The sequence below is a fragment of the Centroberyx gerrardi genome, chromosome 11, assembly GCF_048128805.1.
Source record: "Centroberyx gerrardi isolate f3 chromosome 11, fCenGer3.hap1.cur.20231027, whole genome shotgun sequence".
Lineage (NCBI taxonomy): Eukaryota > Metazoa > Chordata > Actinopteri > Beryciformes > Berycidae > Centroberyx > Centroberyx gerrardi.
Window position 1 is genome coordinate 25,427,815 of NC_136007.1, and position 17,176 is coordinate 25,444,990.

Sequence of the window (17,176 nt, forward strand, 5' to 3'; positions counted from 1 at the left end):
TTTGTTGCTTTATACCGTAGCAATGCAGAGTCGAAGTAGAGAAATATGACGTGTGTCTGAAGCTAAACCTTTCAGTTCTGTACAAAACAAGACAAAAGAAATAACCAAAAATGGCTGTAACTGCACTGTATATCAGAGAGAGATACAGCGAGTTTTTGACGGTGTGAACAGCAGACAAACCTAATTTGTATTTGATAGAGTGATTTGTGGGTCATGACCTTAACACATTGAGCACTTCTGGGACTCCTGAAGGGGGCAGCGGTTCACCTCCGCTTCACCTCTTCTCTCTTTGGGTTCTTTTGTTTTGAAGTCACTTTCAAGGCCGGCTTATGCATTCGCACACTTTTACCTTGTCACGACCCCATTCTCCCTTAAAACTGTATCTTTTATGTCTTTGGCATGAGCGAATTCGAGAACAGTGCGATTCTTTCCCCCCCCTCCAACGGTGCTCCCCTTGCAATCCGTACCGCAGCAGAGCACATACATATAAATGTAATCTATATTCATCTAATCCACAGACTGTGCAAGTAGAAATGTTTTACAGCGTATATATGTATGTAACAGACACAGTGCTTCATGACGCTGCTTTGAACTGACTTTTAGGGGATCCAGACGTTTTCTTTTTGTTTTCTGAACAGAAGCATGTGCAAGTAAATTGTGATTTCGCCACACTGTTTGAGATGTATGCTCTCTTGCTTTTTTCGAGGATGAGCAATGCAAGCAGCTGCTAAAGTTACTCCGGATATCGGTGACATTCAATTCAGTGCTGCACATTGCCATTACGCCGTATACATCCTGACAACTGGTGCTATTTTAAATACATCCGTGGTGCTTTTTGAGTTTGTTATTTCCTTGCTTCAGACAAAATGTAGCTACACAATCCTGTACTGTACTGTAGGTTGGTGTTTGGCCAGTAAGTCATGGAGTTATAGGAGAATAACAACTGATTCCATCCAAGAGTTTGATCCAGTATAAATGGTCACGGATGTGCGTGAGAGCATCTGCTGATGCTTCAGGGAATAAACAGATAGGACTAACATTCTGAGTGGCAAATGTTGAAGGAAGGAAATTTAAAATAGAAAACACATTTCATAATGGTTTCATGTTTTTCTCGGCATTGGGTTTTACGACTTTCTAATTGATTTCGTGATTTCGGTCTAAAATCTTACAGTGCTTCAAAGTCTAATGTATTTGTGGTTGCAAATATAGAGTTTAAGGTTCATAGTGTACGCACATGATTGCGTTTGGTGCTGAGCCCAGGGTGAGAAGTCATGTTATCCAATTGATCAAGTGGGGCTCACCCTGAGTTTTGATGCTCCCGATGGTATTTATCTATGAGACAATGTTTAAATCCCCTTCAGGGTGTTTGTCTGCTCAAGTAAACACATATACCTACATATAAATCTAGACTGTATGGTGTGTGTATATAAGCAGCAACATCCACCAGGTGACGGGAAATGGCAAAATTGAGACTTTTCCATACAGCTTCATACATTGAAGTCAACTAAATAGACTCTGCAGCCAAACTGCTCCACATCCCACCACTAGATGGAGGTTGCTGCTTTCATATGAACCGCTTTATGTAGTGTCACTGTTTGTTTGAATGGGTGAAGATCCTCGAAGGCGTCGAAACGTTGTCTCACAAAGATGCAGTTTAACATGTCGTAACAGGTCTGTGCATCCCTGCTTACACTAAACTGCATCAATACCTTTGGGAGCCTCTGTATATCTGACAATTTCATGTTCAAATGCAAGTTTTCATACATCTTTTTTTCGGTTCCAAAATCATACTAAATGCAATACAAGTGTAGAGAAAAAAAAATGTACTGAATTCATTGTCTCCTCCTAATTGTTTGGTCTTCCTGAGATGTTTTGGACTGGTTTGAGTTACAGAATTCATTTTTAATGGGCTTTGTTATTATGACCTTCTGGAAAAACAAAACAAACAAAAAAAACGTGTGCGTGTGTTCACTGTTAGTTACAGACGTAGACAACTCAGTACCTCAGAATTTCTCTTCATGGAAATCTTTAACCTAGATATGTAACTATCCAGTTTTTATGTTCACCATCTCTGAGAAGTCAGCGCTCATGATCGTCATGCTTTTTATATTTGTTGGCACAAACACTAACAAGAATGTATGGCTACTGTAATTCCTGCTCACCCCCACTCTTCCTAAAAATTGAAGCTTTTAAAGCAACTAAATTGAAATGTCAGTTTTTTGTATTTCAAATGTCTTGGTATGCTTGTTGTAGTTGTATATTCATAATGGTGTATATTACATCAATTTTTATTTATTAAAATGTTTAAATTTTCTAAGATGATTTGTTCATTGTTATTCAGCAAAATGCAGCATGCATGCCCGTACACCATGTTAAAGCAGCGTGTATCAAAGTTTACATTAGTGAAAATGATTTGAAAACAAAAGTTGGCTGGTGTTGTCATGCTGACCTCATTTCAATACTCCTTCAATGCCACTGCCAAAGTTTCATTTCAGTATTACATTTTATGAAAGTTCATTACTTTAAATGTGTTCTGCAAGCTAAACCTCTAGAGAGCATATTTGTGCGGATTGGAATAGTCAAAAGAAGGATTGGAATAGACAGAGTGTCAGTCTTGATAGTGGACTGCAGCAGTTGGAGTCAAACAGATGAAAACATGGCAGCAGCAGCATCAAACAGCCCACCATGTCTTAAACTGAATCCTAGTCCAACTAAACTGGTTGACAATACTGGTCCCAGCAACCAATTATAGAAATAATTCACTCCTGCTTACAGATCTGACAAAGAATCCCATCTGACATCTAAACCCTGAAGCTGTTATGCATTTCACCACAACATGCTGAAGTGAACTCAAAGGTTTAACTGGGCATAGACAGATAGACAGTACACACAAACAGAGTCGCTGCAGAGAAGACAGAGAAGCCTTGAGTTGGACAGCAGGGTGATGTAGTAAGTAGGAAGACCGCCCTTCAACTGGAAGACCCGGGATCAAGACCCCTTGACGGCAAGCATCCGCCCTGCTGAAGTGTCCTTGAGCAAGATACTGAATCCCTACCAACTACAGGGAGGCTGCTATGTATCTGGACCTGACCTTTGACCTCCCTGTGGAAGGGGGCAAGAGAAAAGAGGATTTCACAAAAAAAGCACACTCAGTGGGTAGGGATCTGTTAAGGGTACTATGAAGGGATCATGACAAATCTCAGCAAGCTACTGTAACACAGAGGTAGCAGGTAAGTCCACTCTACACATAACACTGAATGTAAAACATATTAGGGACATTTCCTCTTTTCATGAAGTACACAGATGAGGTGAATCCTGGTAAAAGTCATCATCCCGTATTGATCTCCCTTATTAAATCTACACCACAGAACTTGAATGGATAGAACGGTCCTTCCACTGTCCTTCCAACTACAGCTATAGTACGGTAGAAACTACCTCTACTAGTAGTGTTAGTTAGAAATACTACCACTACTACTACTACCACTGCAACTACATTACATACATGTAACATACACATGTGTGTAATATATTGTGACACATTTGATCCTCAGTGTTTGACTAGAATGGACATGACATTAATCCCTTTACAGTGAGTTCTAATATGTTCCTGTCACACATCTGATGCCATCTGAGTTTACTGACTCATTCCATCCTGGTACTGTACTTTATGGCACAAATATAATAGTGCGAGGATCTTAGCCTCCAAACATAAGACAGGGAGATGTGTGATGTTTGCATAATTCAGTGATAAACGAGGATAAAGAGACATGGCATTATATATTCAAAATAACCCTAACTAATTAATTGTAGGCAAACACTGAAGTACCCTGAAGTGGGCCAGTAATTAGATGTTACATTTTTTTCCCCATGCATTTCTTTTCCAATGTACTATGCTTTGGGGTGGGAATGGTGGGCTTCCATGTTATGCAAAGCAATACATTTAAGTTAATTGGGCATTACTTGAAAAATAAGTCTTCATATACAAAACAGTTACATTATTGGACCCTGCAGACAGTGAAGTTCCCCCCATTTTAAATGATATAACCTGGTTAGAGGCATTCCCCAGGGAGTGTTAATTAAAATGCTGTAAACTGACTGGAGGGATTTAAACAGAAAGGAGTGACAATCAAGACCAGGTCCAGTCTGTGAACGGTCTCGTCTTAAAGATCAGACTTGAGAAAACCATGAATTCCTCTCTTTATTAAATAACATTGTAATTACATTTTTCTTTTTGGCTCATATAAATGCTGATTACCAAGTTTACAGAGGAACCCTCTGAACCCCTTTTAAAATCACAGTTTAGCATTGACATTGTGATATAACCCTTCCTAGGCACCTATGGGAAAAGGAAAAAGAAAATCACAAGATACTCTCAAGGACTTGGAGGCGTTGAATACAGAGAAGTCTCATGCTGACTGTCTGTCTCTCCAGCTCCTCCTGTAGGACTGAGGAAAAGGAAAGAAACCTGAGGAGTTTTCCCATGGCAACAGGTCACTTATCTTTTTGGGATTCAAAAAGCCAAGTAATACACCTCCACACACACACACACACACAAACACACACACCTCCCTTAATATCCCTGACCAAAAAAAGGCTTTAGATGTAAATCAATGTTAAATCAATATGTAGTAACTATGAACTCCCTCTTGCCTGGCACACAGCGAAATGGGGCTGCGGAGGTTAGTCGATTTAATTCGTTATATTTTGATCAGAGTGGAGATTCTATTAAAGTCCAGTCAAGTCGAAGACAGAGAGGTCGGCCATTTCTCTGGCTCACTGATTGCCTGGCCTTCTACCCTGGCTGCCTCTGTGTTCACCTGTCAGATTTTATGTTTTGAAGTGTCATTTACCACATCAGTCCTCACTGCCCATATTAAAAGGTCATCTACAGAGAAGTTGACTTTATTACTGTGCCTCTGTTTTTGTACTCTGAAAAGGAGGGAAATGAGGGAGCAGCCATAATTCCACACCTAAGCCCCTGCATTTTTAATGCCACATTTTAAAATCCAAGAGACACATGCACACACAAGGCAAAAACACATGGACACAAAGTCACACAGATACATGTCTACTGCCCAAAATCAACACATAAAATATAGAGCTGTGGTTATATGCAAACACCACACACACAAACACACGTTTACCTGGTTAGTTTTACCTGTTCTGTTGTTTCTGATTAAGGTAATTCTCAATGTTCTCTAGTTCGCTGTCCAACCCTTCGTTGTCATTCTTGCACTCCTTGGTGTTTGACTGGAACATTCTCAGCTCTGCTGTTAACGCCTGCGGAGTTGGAGAGAAATTGCAGATTGTATCTAATTGCTTATTTACAATTATGTTGTTTAATGTCAAAATCAAAGTTGGTGGGCAGAAGACTGAATCTGGGTCGAATACTGTAATATTATCGTTCTCAAGTAGGCTACAAGGCTCAAGAAAAAAGTAACGTTCAGCATCCTAAGAACCACACCGAGATCAAGCTCAAGATTGAGCTCCACTAAGGAGTCACAGAATAAGAAGAAATGGTCAAAATGTTTTCATGGTGTGTTATTATAAATTAAAAGGGCTTGTTCACTCCAAGCATGCTTGGAGAGGTTGACTAGAACTCTGGAGTGTGAGTCCTTGAGTTTGGTTCGTTTGGCCAGGTAAGAACAATGCCATTTGACCTTGGGTGGCACCATTAACTGCACCGAGACGCCTGAAAATGTGAGTCTGGGTCCTCTTACTGTGTAGCATTAAGGACTGGCAACCAAAAATAAAGAGATAGAGGGATGCTTTAGCCGGCAAGAAAAAAGATGAAGGGATGAAATGAAAGTGACTGAGGACCTTCATCTTGTTGTTCCCCTCTCTGATCATCCACTGGCAAAGCTGGAGCTGCTCAGCTGCCTCCGGACCTGGCTGCCACACCAGAATGTGCTTCATCTCCACATACAGCTTCTCATTGTCCTTGGTGAGGGAGGGAGGGAGAGAGAGAGAGAGAGAGAGAGAGAGAGAGAGAGAGAGAGAATGATTTAGAGTTAGTGAGCCTACATACTGAATGAGTCAAACCTTGAGTGGAAAGGCACTGAAACATGCATATCGCTGCTGTTACAGAAAAGCCTGGCAACTTTTTTGATTTTTTTTACTTGAACAGAAGGTTAACTCAATGTGTCTAAGACATTGAGGGTTTTGGTTTTTTGGTCAAATTTAAATCTAGTTGAGAAGTTCTATTCTTGTAAAATATTTAACGCTTTAATTTTACCTTTGACCCCCTTTACACCCCTTTACAAAATCCACCCCTCCCTCTCTGCTCTCTGCTCCTTCCCTTCCCTCCTGTAACTCCTCCCTCCAAATGAGGCTCAGGTGGGTGCATGTGCAACCATAAAGCTAGGATAGGCAATTTATCTAAGAAGCATTTTGATTATATCTGATTACAAGACCTGGTACAGTCACAGAGACCAAAGAGAGATTTTTTCTCAGAGCATTTGATTTATCAGTGGTTGGGATGTACAGAGAATTTCACCAAATATTACCAAAATGGCTCTAAAACAATTGCCTAGCCCAGCTTTAATTTGTACCTCCATTGTCCACATCAAGTCCACGTTGAGATCCAAATGTACTTTCTTGAACAAAATTCACACAACCACATCACTTCCTCCCCCAGTCAAGTTGTGTTGTTATGCACTTTTCATTTTCGAAACAGAGCAAGAAGCCGTCTTAGACAACTGACATAACGTAGACGGCAGCAGAGGGGAAGGCTGTTTTATGCAGCTGCTTTCATTTCAGCCGTGGGCAGTGGCATCACTGTTCAGAGGACTGGATGGATACGGAAACAAAGGCAAGACTGGTGAAGTATTTCCACCTGCGTAGTTATCGTATGTGGACTAAAAACACAACTGAATTTACACTTGTGTTCAATGTGGTCACAGTGCGCCCCTGGGCCAATAGGATAAGACAATTTACCTGTGGCGGTGGTTGTTTAGGGTTAATTAGCCTACTTGTGCTTACCTACAGTGAGAGTGGTGTGTCCAGTGGAATCCAATTAAGTGCAGAAACATAGTTTATTTTAATTACACGTACACGTTCGCAAGACGGCTGTCACGCGTATCCTGTGGTCGTTCAGGGCGCTTTTTGTGCACGTCCGCAAAAATTAGCGCTACGCGTCCGCAAGGTGCAATACCCATATACCCACAGTATAGGCAGTAACCACAACTTTATGCCCAGTGACGTGACAGATGCCAGGACAGATGGTGGAATCATTTGAAGAGAAGCTGACAGAACGTGTCCACAACTACCAACATCTTCTCTTTAATAGCTGGCGAGAAATTCGCAATATTTTAGGGATAGACATTGAAACATGCAAAATTAAATGGAAGCAAATCCACGATCATTATGTCCGTGCACAGTGCAAAATGCTGAAGAAAGAAGAGAGAAGAGTGGAGATGGGGCTGATGGCGTGTTTTGCTCCCCAAAATCTCTATATATTGACCAACTTTTGATCTTGTGGCAGCCATGCTGATCTTGTGGCGGTGCCACAGATGAGCCTATGTATGGGAAAACTGGATTAATCCAAGGCAGTGTGCACAGCATGTGTGTGTGCATGTGTGTACGTCAGTGCGCTTATGAGTGAGTGCAAAGTGTTTACCTGTAGTAAGAGCTCGTTGTCCTCCGCTTCTTGGGACTTGGCGATCAGGCGTTTCTGTAAGGACTGAATCTTCAGGATGAGCCCGTATTTGCTGGGGTCACTGGCCTACGGGGGAGAGTCATTTACAGAACATTAATGGCCGTCACAGACGGAGATGTGACCTTTTCCCCTCCGCATGACTTGGATTTACTCTGCTCAGTGTGTGTGAAGGGTCTTAATTCTTTTTGGAGAGATTGCTTTGAACATCTTGTCCATATCACTTGCACATACTTTCAACCAGCATATATACCATTTTAGTCCTTTTAGCTGACACTCTTTTAAGTCACAATGAGTGAGCAGGCACGTGTCCAGTGTCCTGCTAACACTACTAAAGCAAACCCACACACAAGTCCTTCACCTCCAGCGTTCTCCAGCGGTGAATTTTCATGGGTTTCTCCAGCTGTTCCTCCATGGCGCGGTACCTCGTCCTCTCTCTGAGCAGCTCCCTCTGCATGTGGAAGAGCTCCCGCCTGCAACACGGCCCACACAACCACATCTCACACTGTCCTCACAGTGTTTTTAACCTGTCATCATAATTAGGTTTCTCACAGATAAACAGCACAAAAAAAACTCTGTGCAAAGACAGGATGGATAGATATCAAAACAAAGCACAAGGCAGCAGATAAATAAACTTGGAACTCGATCGAATGATACATACTGGAGAGCTTTGGGTGATGCCTGTGTCTGCATAAACATGCTCTCACACACACAAACCCACACATGCAGAGACATCTGAAAAAGTGTGGAGTAAGAGTGGATAATGGACATAATGGTACAAAGCCATCCACAGGAGGCCAGAGCCATCAACATAACATAAACCCACATGTATAGATGTGCATGTGCTTGCATGTGTGTGATTGCTAGGGGTCCATCTGGTTGTCTGCAGCATTTCAGCTTTCCATTCAGTGGTTGGCAGCTCATGAGCCAGTTACTGGGAGTAGCATATGGTGCGTTCTGTACGGTTCTCCTGACTCCACAATTAGTGGAGATGTGGGTGGGTTGGGAGAAATGTACCAATACTGTATGTGTCTCCCTAGACATACAGGGCTTTCTGTAGTTACAGGATCTCCGGGGGATGGAATGAACAAGAATGATTGGAAAGGTCTGCAGGGTTTAGAGAGGCAAGTGAAGTATTCCATCACTGCCTCCTATCCATTTCATCTCGAAATATCATCATGAAATTCCTTGTGAAACCAGCCTTTTCTGAGAAGAGGGGAGAAGACATAAGACCTAAGTGTCCATAGGTCCTACTTTCTATCTTGCTCCATCTCGCTCCCTCTTTCTTTGAATCCTACCCTTCTTCTACTCAACACTAAAACCACTGCATTGTGTCTGTAGCCTCTCTTTGTCCTTGTCTTTTACCTCAGGTCTTCTGCATTAGTTACAGTCTTGTCCAGGTTGCCCTTCTCGTGATGGAGCCTCTTGATCTCCAGCTTGAGCAGACAGAAGTCCTCTACCTGCTGGTTGTACTGGACGTCCCCCTTGGTCAGGATGGATTGCTGGATGTTGATCTTCTCGTACAGCAGCTCCCGCTCCTCGTTGCGGCGCAGCAGCTGCTTGCTCAGGTTGTCCCGCTCTCTGATCACCTTGGCCGTAGTGAAAGTGAATAATAAACACACAAATAAACACACAACAGGGTGGGAAATTAACACCAATAAAAATGTACTTAATGCACTTACTATGTAGGGATAGGACGATATGCTTATCCCACGATATGATTCGATATGCGACATGGGCTTCACAATTCGATTCAACCACGATACGATGTAATAAATAAAAGCTCAATAACAACAAAGTCTGACTGTGCAGAATTAGGTTTATTTCTGAGCCACAAATCTTTCTAGCACTGGCTTGCTGGAATTTAAACACAAAGTGCAAATAATATAATTTCAAGGAGAGCTTGTGAAGTTGTGATGGACAAGCCATCTCATTTGTGATTACTACAGCAGAAGCTGATATTGTCACATTTTTGTATTGCAATATATTGAATTTTGATACATCGTCCCATCCCCATGTGTTTTACTACATACCCATGATTAACACACAGTAACATACAGTAAGCCATTTGGTAATTCTTGGATCCAAAGTTTCTTGTGGGCCTTATGGCTGTCAATCTGGTCTTGCTGCCTTCAGGCACTCCTCATAAGCTCCTACTTCCAAGGTTGACAGTCGTAATTACAACTCATCGTGTATTCAAGTACTTTTTAGAGAATTAACAAAACGGACTCTGACACAAAAGTAGCTGTTTTTGCAGACTATTTAAGAAATGAAGTGGTACAGAGCTCGGCTACTTTGTGCTGCCACAGCAGAATGAAGAAGATAATATTTGCGTTTTGTAACTGATAGTTTAATAATTTTATTGGCTGAAAGTTGTTGTATGCGTGACACCTAAATGTTCAACAAAGGTCGAGAATGTCACATTTTAAAACAGTAGTAAATAATGATTCAAAGTTTGGCTCTTTTATGAGATTCGGTTCTTTGAATCACTCGGTGAAAAGATTTGTTCAATTGATTCTTTCGTTCATTTGATTCAGTTGGCAACTGTGCGCGGGTGAGAGAGGGAAGACTTCCGCTGAACAATGAACAGCAGTGGATTAGCTCCATGTGATTCTCGTTCACTCTATGTATACACTTACCCCCATTCTTAAACCGGATGGGTCTCAGCTGCATGTCTTCGCCTGTCTCTCGGAACAGAAACGCTCCCATTTTAATCACTGCTGCAGTCTACACCCGCTCTGTACAGTCACACATTTACGAGTCAAGAGTCATTACCCTACTAAACAGTGTTTAGTAGGGTAATGACTCTGTGTCAAGACAGGGGAGTTTCGGGTATTCAGATGGCGTTTAGCGATGCTGCAGACCTCGACTTTGGTCTCTTACATCCCTGCAGTGGTTAGGGGAGCCAGTGTGCTCATTGAAGCAAGGAAAACTCATTTCACAACCCCTTTTCCTTTTCCTCTCTTGGTGTCTGTTTCTTCACATCTCTCTCTCTGTTCCTTTACCTGGTCCAGTTGTTTCTTCTGTCGGATCTGCTCAGCATCGGCGTCGGCTATGATCTTGTGCAGTTTTTGCTCTTCTGCCTTCTGGCTGTCAATGTGCTGCTTTGTTTCCTCCGCCAGCTGCTTCATTAACTGCAGCTCTCCCTGTAGCAGGACACAGAGAGGGGTACACACACACACACACACTTATTAGTGTGGTAAATATGGTGCCCAAGAGCCCAGTACAATATCGCATTACCATTATCACTACCTACACTACACTTACATTCCAAGTATAGATCTACCCCAAGAATGTACTGTAGCACACCTGAGAGAGTGGAAGAGCAGATTTTTATGGGAAACTGGTAAACACAAAGCATCCTAATACTTATATAGTTGCTAAAAATGAGCTTCTGGACTTGGCACAAATTACATGAACTTAAGAGACAAAAAAGGAAAATATCTCAGTGTAATCATTTAATCATTTTGTTCATTGATTTTCCTCAAATCTGAGCAAAATCACACATCTCACTAAGATTAGCTGCAGTACCTTCAGGGCCTCATTGTCCTTCACCACCCGCTTATTCTCCTGCTGATGCTTAGACAGGGCCAACTCCTTCCCAGTGACCTCATTGCTCAGCTGGAAGACCTGGCCGTTCATCATCTTCAGCTTCCTCTTCATCTCCGTGATGTCATCCTGGGCCAGACAGACAGACGGTACAGGACTGACTGACAGACTGATCGACTAACAAGCTGAACGTCAGTTGTGGACAGCAGCACACATTGTCCCTACCTGAGCCTCAATGTAGTTTTTGCTGTAGAGGTTCCTTTCAGACGTGACAGTCTCAAGCAGGTTCTCTTGCAGTTTGTGCTTGTGCTCCAACTCAGTGACCTTCTTCTTGCCCTCAAAGATCTCCATCTCTTTTACTTCAGTGTCATCCAGGTGTTGCTTCACCTGTGGAAGGGAGGGAAGTCTTATTCCACACAGACAGGAGGGCTCCATATGATACAGGCCAAGGCTAATGGGCAGGATTCCCACCCTTGGAGTAATATAAATAATTCCTTGATTTCCATAAACACAAACGTTTGACTGCTGATGACACATTATTTGCCAGTACAATTTGACATGGGTCTGCCCTGAACTTAGCTGGGTGGCTGTGATGGTGCATGACCTGCCTTCTGCGTGAGGCTGCTGGTCTCGTTGACGTAGCGGTCGCGGTCTTTTTCCAGCTGTTGGATGATCTTGCGCTGCTTCTGGGCCTCCTGGTGGTAGTTGTGGATCTCCTGGTTCAGGTTCTTCTTGTCCTGCTCTTGGAGCTTCATAAGGTTCTGCTGCTCCTTTGTTGCTTGTGCAGCTTTGATCATGTTCTGATGATGGGGAAACACATGCACAGTCACACAGGCACACCGAGGCGCACACACAAATACAAGCACATATACTACATGGCCAAAAGTCTGTGGACACTTGCTCGTCAAATATCTCATTCCAGAATCATGGGCATTAATATGGAGTCGGTCCCCACATTTCTGGGAAGGCTTTCCACTAGATGTTGGAACACTGCTGCAGGGATTTGCTTCCATTCAGCCACAAGTGCATTAGTGAGGTCGGGCACTAATGTTGGGCAATTAGGCCTGGCTCGAAGTTGGCATGGACCTCGCTTTATGCTGAAACAGGAAAGGGCCTTCCCAGTTTCCAGTGCTCCAGAGTCCAATGGCGGCGAGCTTTACACCACTCAAGCCGACGCTTGGCATTGCGCATGGTGATCTTAGGCTTGTGTGCGGCTGCTCAGCCATGGAAACCTATTTCATGAAGCTACTGACAGTAGCTACAGGTAGCTACAAACAACAGTTGTTGTGCCGATGTTGCTTCCACAGAGTTTAGAACTCGGTAGTGATTGTTGCAACCGAGGACAGACAATTTGTAAGCGCTACGCACTTCAGCACTCGGCGGTCCCGCTCTGTGAGCTTGTGTGGCACCACTTCGTGGCTGAGCTGTTGTTGTTCCTAGACGTTTCCACTTCACAATAACAGCACTTACTTAACTGGGGCAGCTCTAGCAGGGCAGAAATTTGACAAACTGACGTGTTGGAAAGGGATGAAACTGACGTGTTAAGAAAGAATTGTGTCCCATAGATACGGGCTATATATATATGCACGATGGGTCACTTCTACAATCACTACCGCTGTGTATTCTCTCTTCTTCTCCATGTGATTCAAGGATACAATCAACATTTGTCAAGCCACGCAGCTGGATATGAAATATGACACATGATGCTGTGCGCATAATAACATGCCAGGTATGTCTTGTTGCAGTGTAGCGGTTGTATCATAAGATTTATACTAAAACGAGGAGGCATCTTCATATGGGCTCTGACAGAAATAGGTGACTGGAAGTGACAATATACCTTACACCATTCCCTCTGTCTCCAATAACCTGCAGTCCAGCACATACCTTATTCAAAATGTCTCTCTCTCTGACCAGCTCGTCTATGTTTTTCCTGTAAGCTTTGGCTTGCTTTTGGGAAGCCTCAAGTTCTGCACAGGGAGGAAGAAAGGGGGAAAGTATGTATTAATAGTCAAACCCAGTTTGTTTTTGATATTCATCTTTTTCATGTCTGAAGGAAAAAAGGGAAAATTATCAGGTGAGAGGCACAAAAAATAGTCAGGAGAGAAAGAAAAAAATAGGTAAAAAGCTAAAAACAGAGACGGACAGACAGATAAACATGGAGAAAAAGCTGAGAGAGAGAATGTGAGAAACATAAATAGAGACACAGAGATCAAATGTTACGAAGCAAAAGAGAGACCATCGCATACAGTGTCAGAAAGCATGAGCATCAGGTTGTAATAAGAAATGGTCACTTCACCGTAAATGAGACTGTTGACCCCCATGTCAGCTCCTGGACTGCCATCCATCACCCCGGCGACACTTATTAATGTGACAGAGCTTTTTAGCTCATCTATCACAACATCGGCCCACCAAGAGTACTCAGGTAAGGACAGGCGCTAATTGCTGAGATGATTCATTACTCAGACTTCAGCCTCTCGCTTTAACACTAGGACGGGAATTTTAAAATTTTGAACTGAAGTATCTTAACTAGTGGTTTTCGATTTTCAAATCATACAAGGAAATTGGTGTATGGTAAATTTTGCCCCCTTTTCACCAAGCAGATTCAACGGGTCCATTTTGACAGACAGTTTCCATGGAGACAGACTCTGACATGTCTTGCGCCATGGCTCCTGAATTTGAAATTATGAAAATGATATTATGTCGTGTGTGTGTGTGTGATGTGCCTTGAATCTGTTGGAACTTCTTCTGGGCGGCCTCTCTCATCTTCGTTAGCTTGGCAGTCTCCTGCCGCATCTGACTCACCTCCTCTTCTTTCATCTGAGGGCAGACAAAAAGGGATGGAGAGCCAATTATCGTGTTACCAGCATTAGGGCTATCATGCAATTTTCTTTACCTCTCTGATTACAGTTCAGGGAGGAAACCCCTCCGTTCTCAAGAGGATCACACTGGTACTGGTTGGGGCAAAAATAATTTCATTTTATCCCTTTTTTTCTGGTGGTTGAATACATTTTTACTACTATGCATTTTAGTAATTATTTGAAAGACCTTTTGCTATGGATGGCCTTTCTTTTTACTGTAGTAGTATTTGTCTCAGGTCACAACATTGGTATCTGAACAATATATTATGCATCATATTATGCAGTTATAAGTGTGCGGCTACCTGTTTTAAGTGTTTGGTGGAATACAGTTCAACAGATGTACTTGTTTCTGTCTTATTCCATTACATGATGAACTGTGTCTAAGCAGAGCCCCCTTGTGGTTACATATGATAGAATCCATCACCGATGACAAATCATCCCAGGGCATGTATCCTCTAGTAATTAGGACTCCAGATCTTTCTAAGCATAAAGCATAAAGACTCACAATGCGAACCCAATAGCTTTTCTTTTCACCGTACCGTTTCAGCACAGTGTTGCCTCACACTGGAGGAGGCCTTTGATGGAGTTGTAGTGACTAGTGTGTGACTTTGCAATTAGGGCTCTATGTATGTCTTTCATCTGAGGTGTGTGAACTTACTATCAGCTCTGTGACTCTTGCTCTTCTCAATCTTTCTCCCTACACACACATTCAAATATATGCACACAGACACACACACAAACATTCTAAACATATACACAAGCATTCATGCACAAATGCACAAATACACAGGGGGAGTGGAGCTGTTTCTCTGCTGCTCAGGTGTGTGTAGCTGGTGGCCCAACATGCAGCCTACCTTCAGGTCATTTTCCTTCTGCTGACTTTCCAAGGAGAGCTGTTCATTGGCCGATGAGAGCTGCTCGCCCTCCTGGTGGAGCTCGGTGTTCCTCACTTGTGTCTGCTCCTTGGTGACTTGGTCGTTCAAGGTCTGTCAGAGGAGGGTTGTGGGGTGGGGCACAAGTCAAATGACATGTTCTCAATATCTATATGAACATCTAAACTCCCCACAGCAGAGCATGTACCGTCACTGTGATATCTTGGTGTGGGACAGTGTGTAAAAGAGGGAGTACATTGAATTAGGTTTGTTTCACATCATTTATATTCTATTTTACCGCTTTATTGTTTTATTAGTCTGCTTATTTTTATAGTGCTTTTTTATACTGTTTATACTCTATTTGTCTAACCCTACTGACTCCAATTACTTTTGCTCCTGCAATAAACTAATTTGCCCACAGGGATTAATAAAGTTTCATCTTTCTACCTGTCTATCTATCTGTCGATCTATCTATCTTTTACAAAGTGGTAAAAACAAGTAAAACCCACTTAATTAGGTGAAATTAGGTGAAAGGTAAATTAGGCCATACCAGAGCCATACACCAGACATGCCACACCATAATACATCCTCTCATGTTCTGGCAATATACCTTCTTCAGAGATGTAATTGTTGTCTGATCCTCCTGGGCGAGCTTCAGGGGAGTAGCAGTTTTGGTGGTGTTGGACACAATCTCTGCATTCAGTCTCTTCTCACTGTCCTGGGACTTCCTCAGCGCATGGGTGAGTTTCTCGTACTCCACACGGAACTTGTCCGAGCTCTTGTCCCCAACCAGCTCACTGAGGACCACCTGCAGCTCCTTCTCCAAGGACTCAAACGTGTCCTCTCCCTCCTTCTGTCCTGGATCCTGGGAATTGAGAAATGGAGTCACAAACCACACCAAATTGCACCAAGGCTGTGTGTGAGAGTGAGAGAAGCTTAAGCTAAATTATAGGCTACCTGACTTGGTTCCTATCCTAATGAAAATTGAGTTTCTAGTTAATATAAGATCCCAGGGCACATGAAAATAATTACACCTGAACTCACTGTGCTGTGGACCTGTATGACTAACTCAGTTGCTCAACAGACAGCCTATGCAGTCAAATTATACTATGTGATACACATGCAATCGTACAATGTCAGAAGCTACCGTTTACTGTTAACGTTAAGTGTTTAACGTTACCATTAACGTTAACGTTAAATGTTTTTGCTTTGTTTTTGATTCTGTACGCTAATGTTGACATAGCAGAAAGTTAGATAGCAAACAAAACTACCAGTGCAGGTTCCATGCGGTCTGGTCTGACATCAAATTTGGCCAAAACATCAACTATAATGTTCTTCTTTGAGCCAAATAAAAGTATGTTTTAGGTTCGTTATCTCACTGAGTGTAACGTTATCTTGAAAGACTGTTTCTGGCCTTATTAAGTTAACTAACGGCGCACTTTAACTAGTTAGGTTTACAAAATTGTGTTGTAACGTCCATAAGACCAAAACACTTGACAACAGGACTTACCTTCATTGTGGTTATCTAAATCAAACCATTAAATTTTTACAATTTGTGTCTTGTTATAGCGTTGAATCGTGTAGCGTTGGTTTTAGTTTTCTCAATATATGCTGTTGTTGTTGGTTACGTAGCAACGGCTGATCTCGCGAGAGGCGGAGCCGCAGGTTCTGTGTTATGATGGAATCCTCTGCCTGACATTGGCCACCTTGACAGTCCCATGTAAAATGAAAAATAATTTAGTTTCGCTGTTGTTTAATTCCCCTGAAGCCCATACGAATATATACCAGTCACTACTCTGATCAGCTGCAGGAGTGGGGGTCCATGACAAATAGCACAACTGTACATAAACTACAACCAGGGGAGTTTTATTGAATGAAATTTCTACTGGAAAGTAAGTCCAAAGTGTCATCAGGCTTCTTTTATTTGGTGTTTTTGTTGTTTTACATAAGATGGCAGCTCTTCACAGTTCATGGACCCATGTTTACCCGAAAGTTAATAAATAAATATAAATAATTTATAAATAACAACAAAAAAATATTTAGGCCCAAGGTCGCAGAAAGATTATGGCAAAACCTCATGTTCAGCCATGCTGCAAAAATGGCGCACAAAGGCTACTGTACTTTAACAATATACTAGACACATTTGAAACACACACACAGGCCTCAAAGTCAAGTGTTTATCATGTTGTGAAATATTTAGGCTATTTACAATACTTCAACAGAAAGTGTGACTGAAAAAAGAA

General features: G+C 42.3%; 1 pseudogene; it reads right to left on the reverse strand.

Moving 5' to 3' along the window:
* Window positions 1–5,154: 5,154 nt before the first annotated feature.
* Window positions 5,155–16,449, reverse strand: LOC139931105 (cilia- and flagella-associated protein 58-like; annotated as a pseudogene).
* Between the last annotated feature and the right edge of the window lie 727 nt (window positions 16,450–17,176).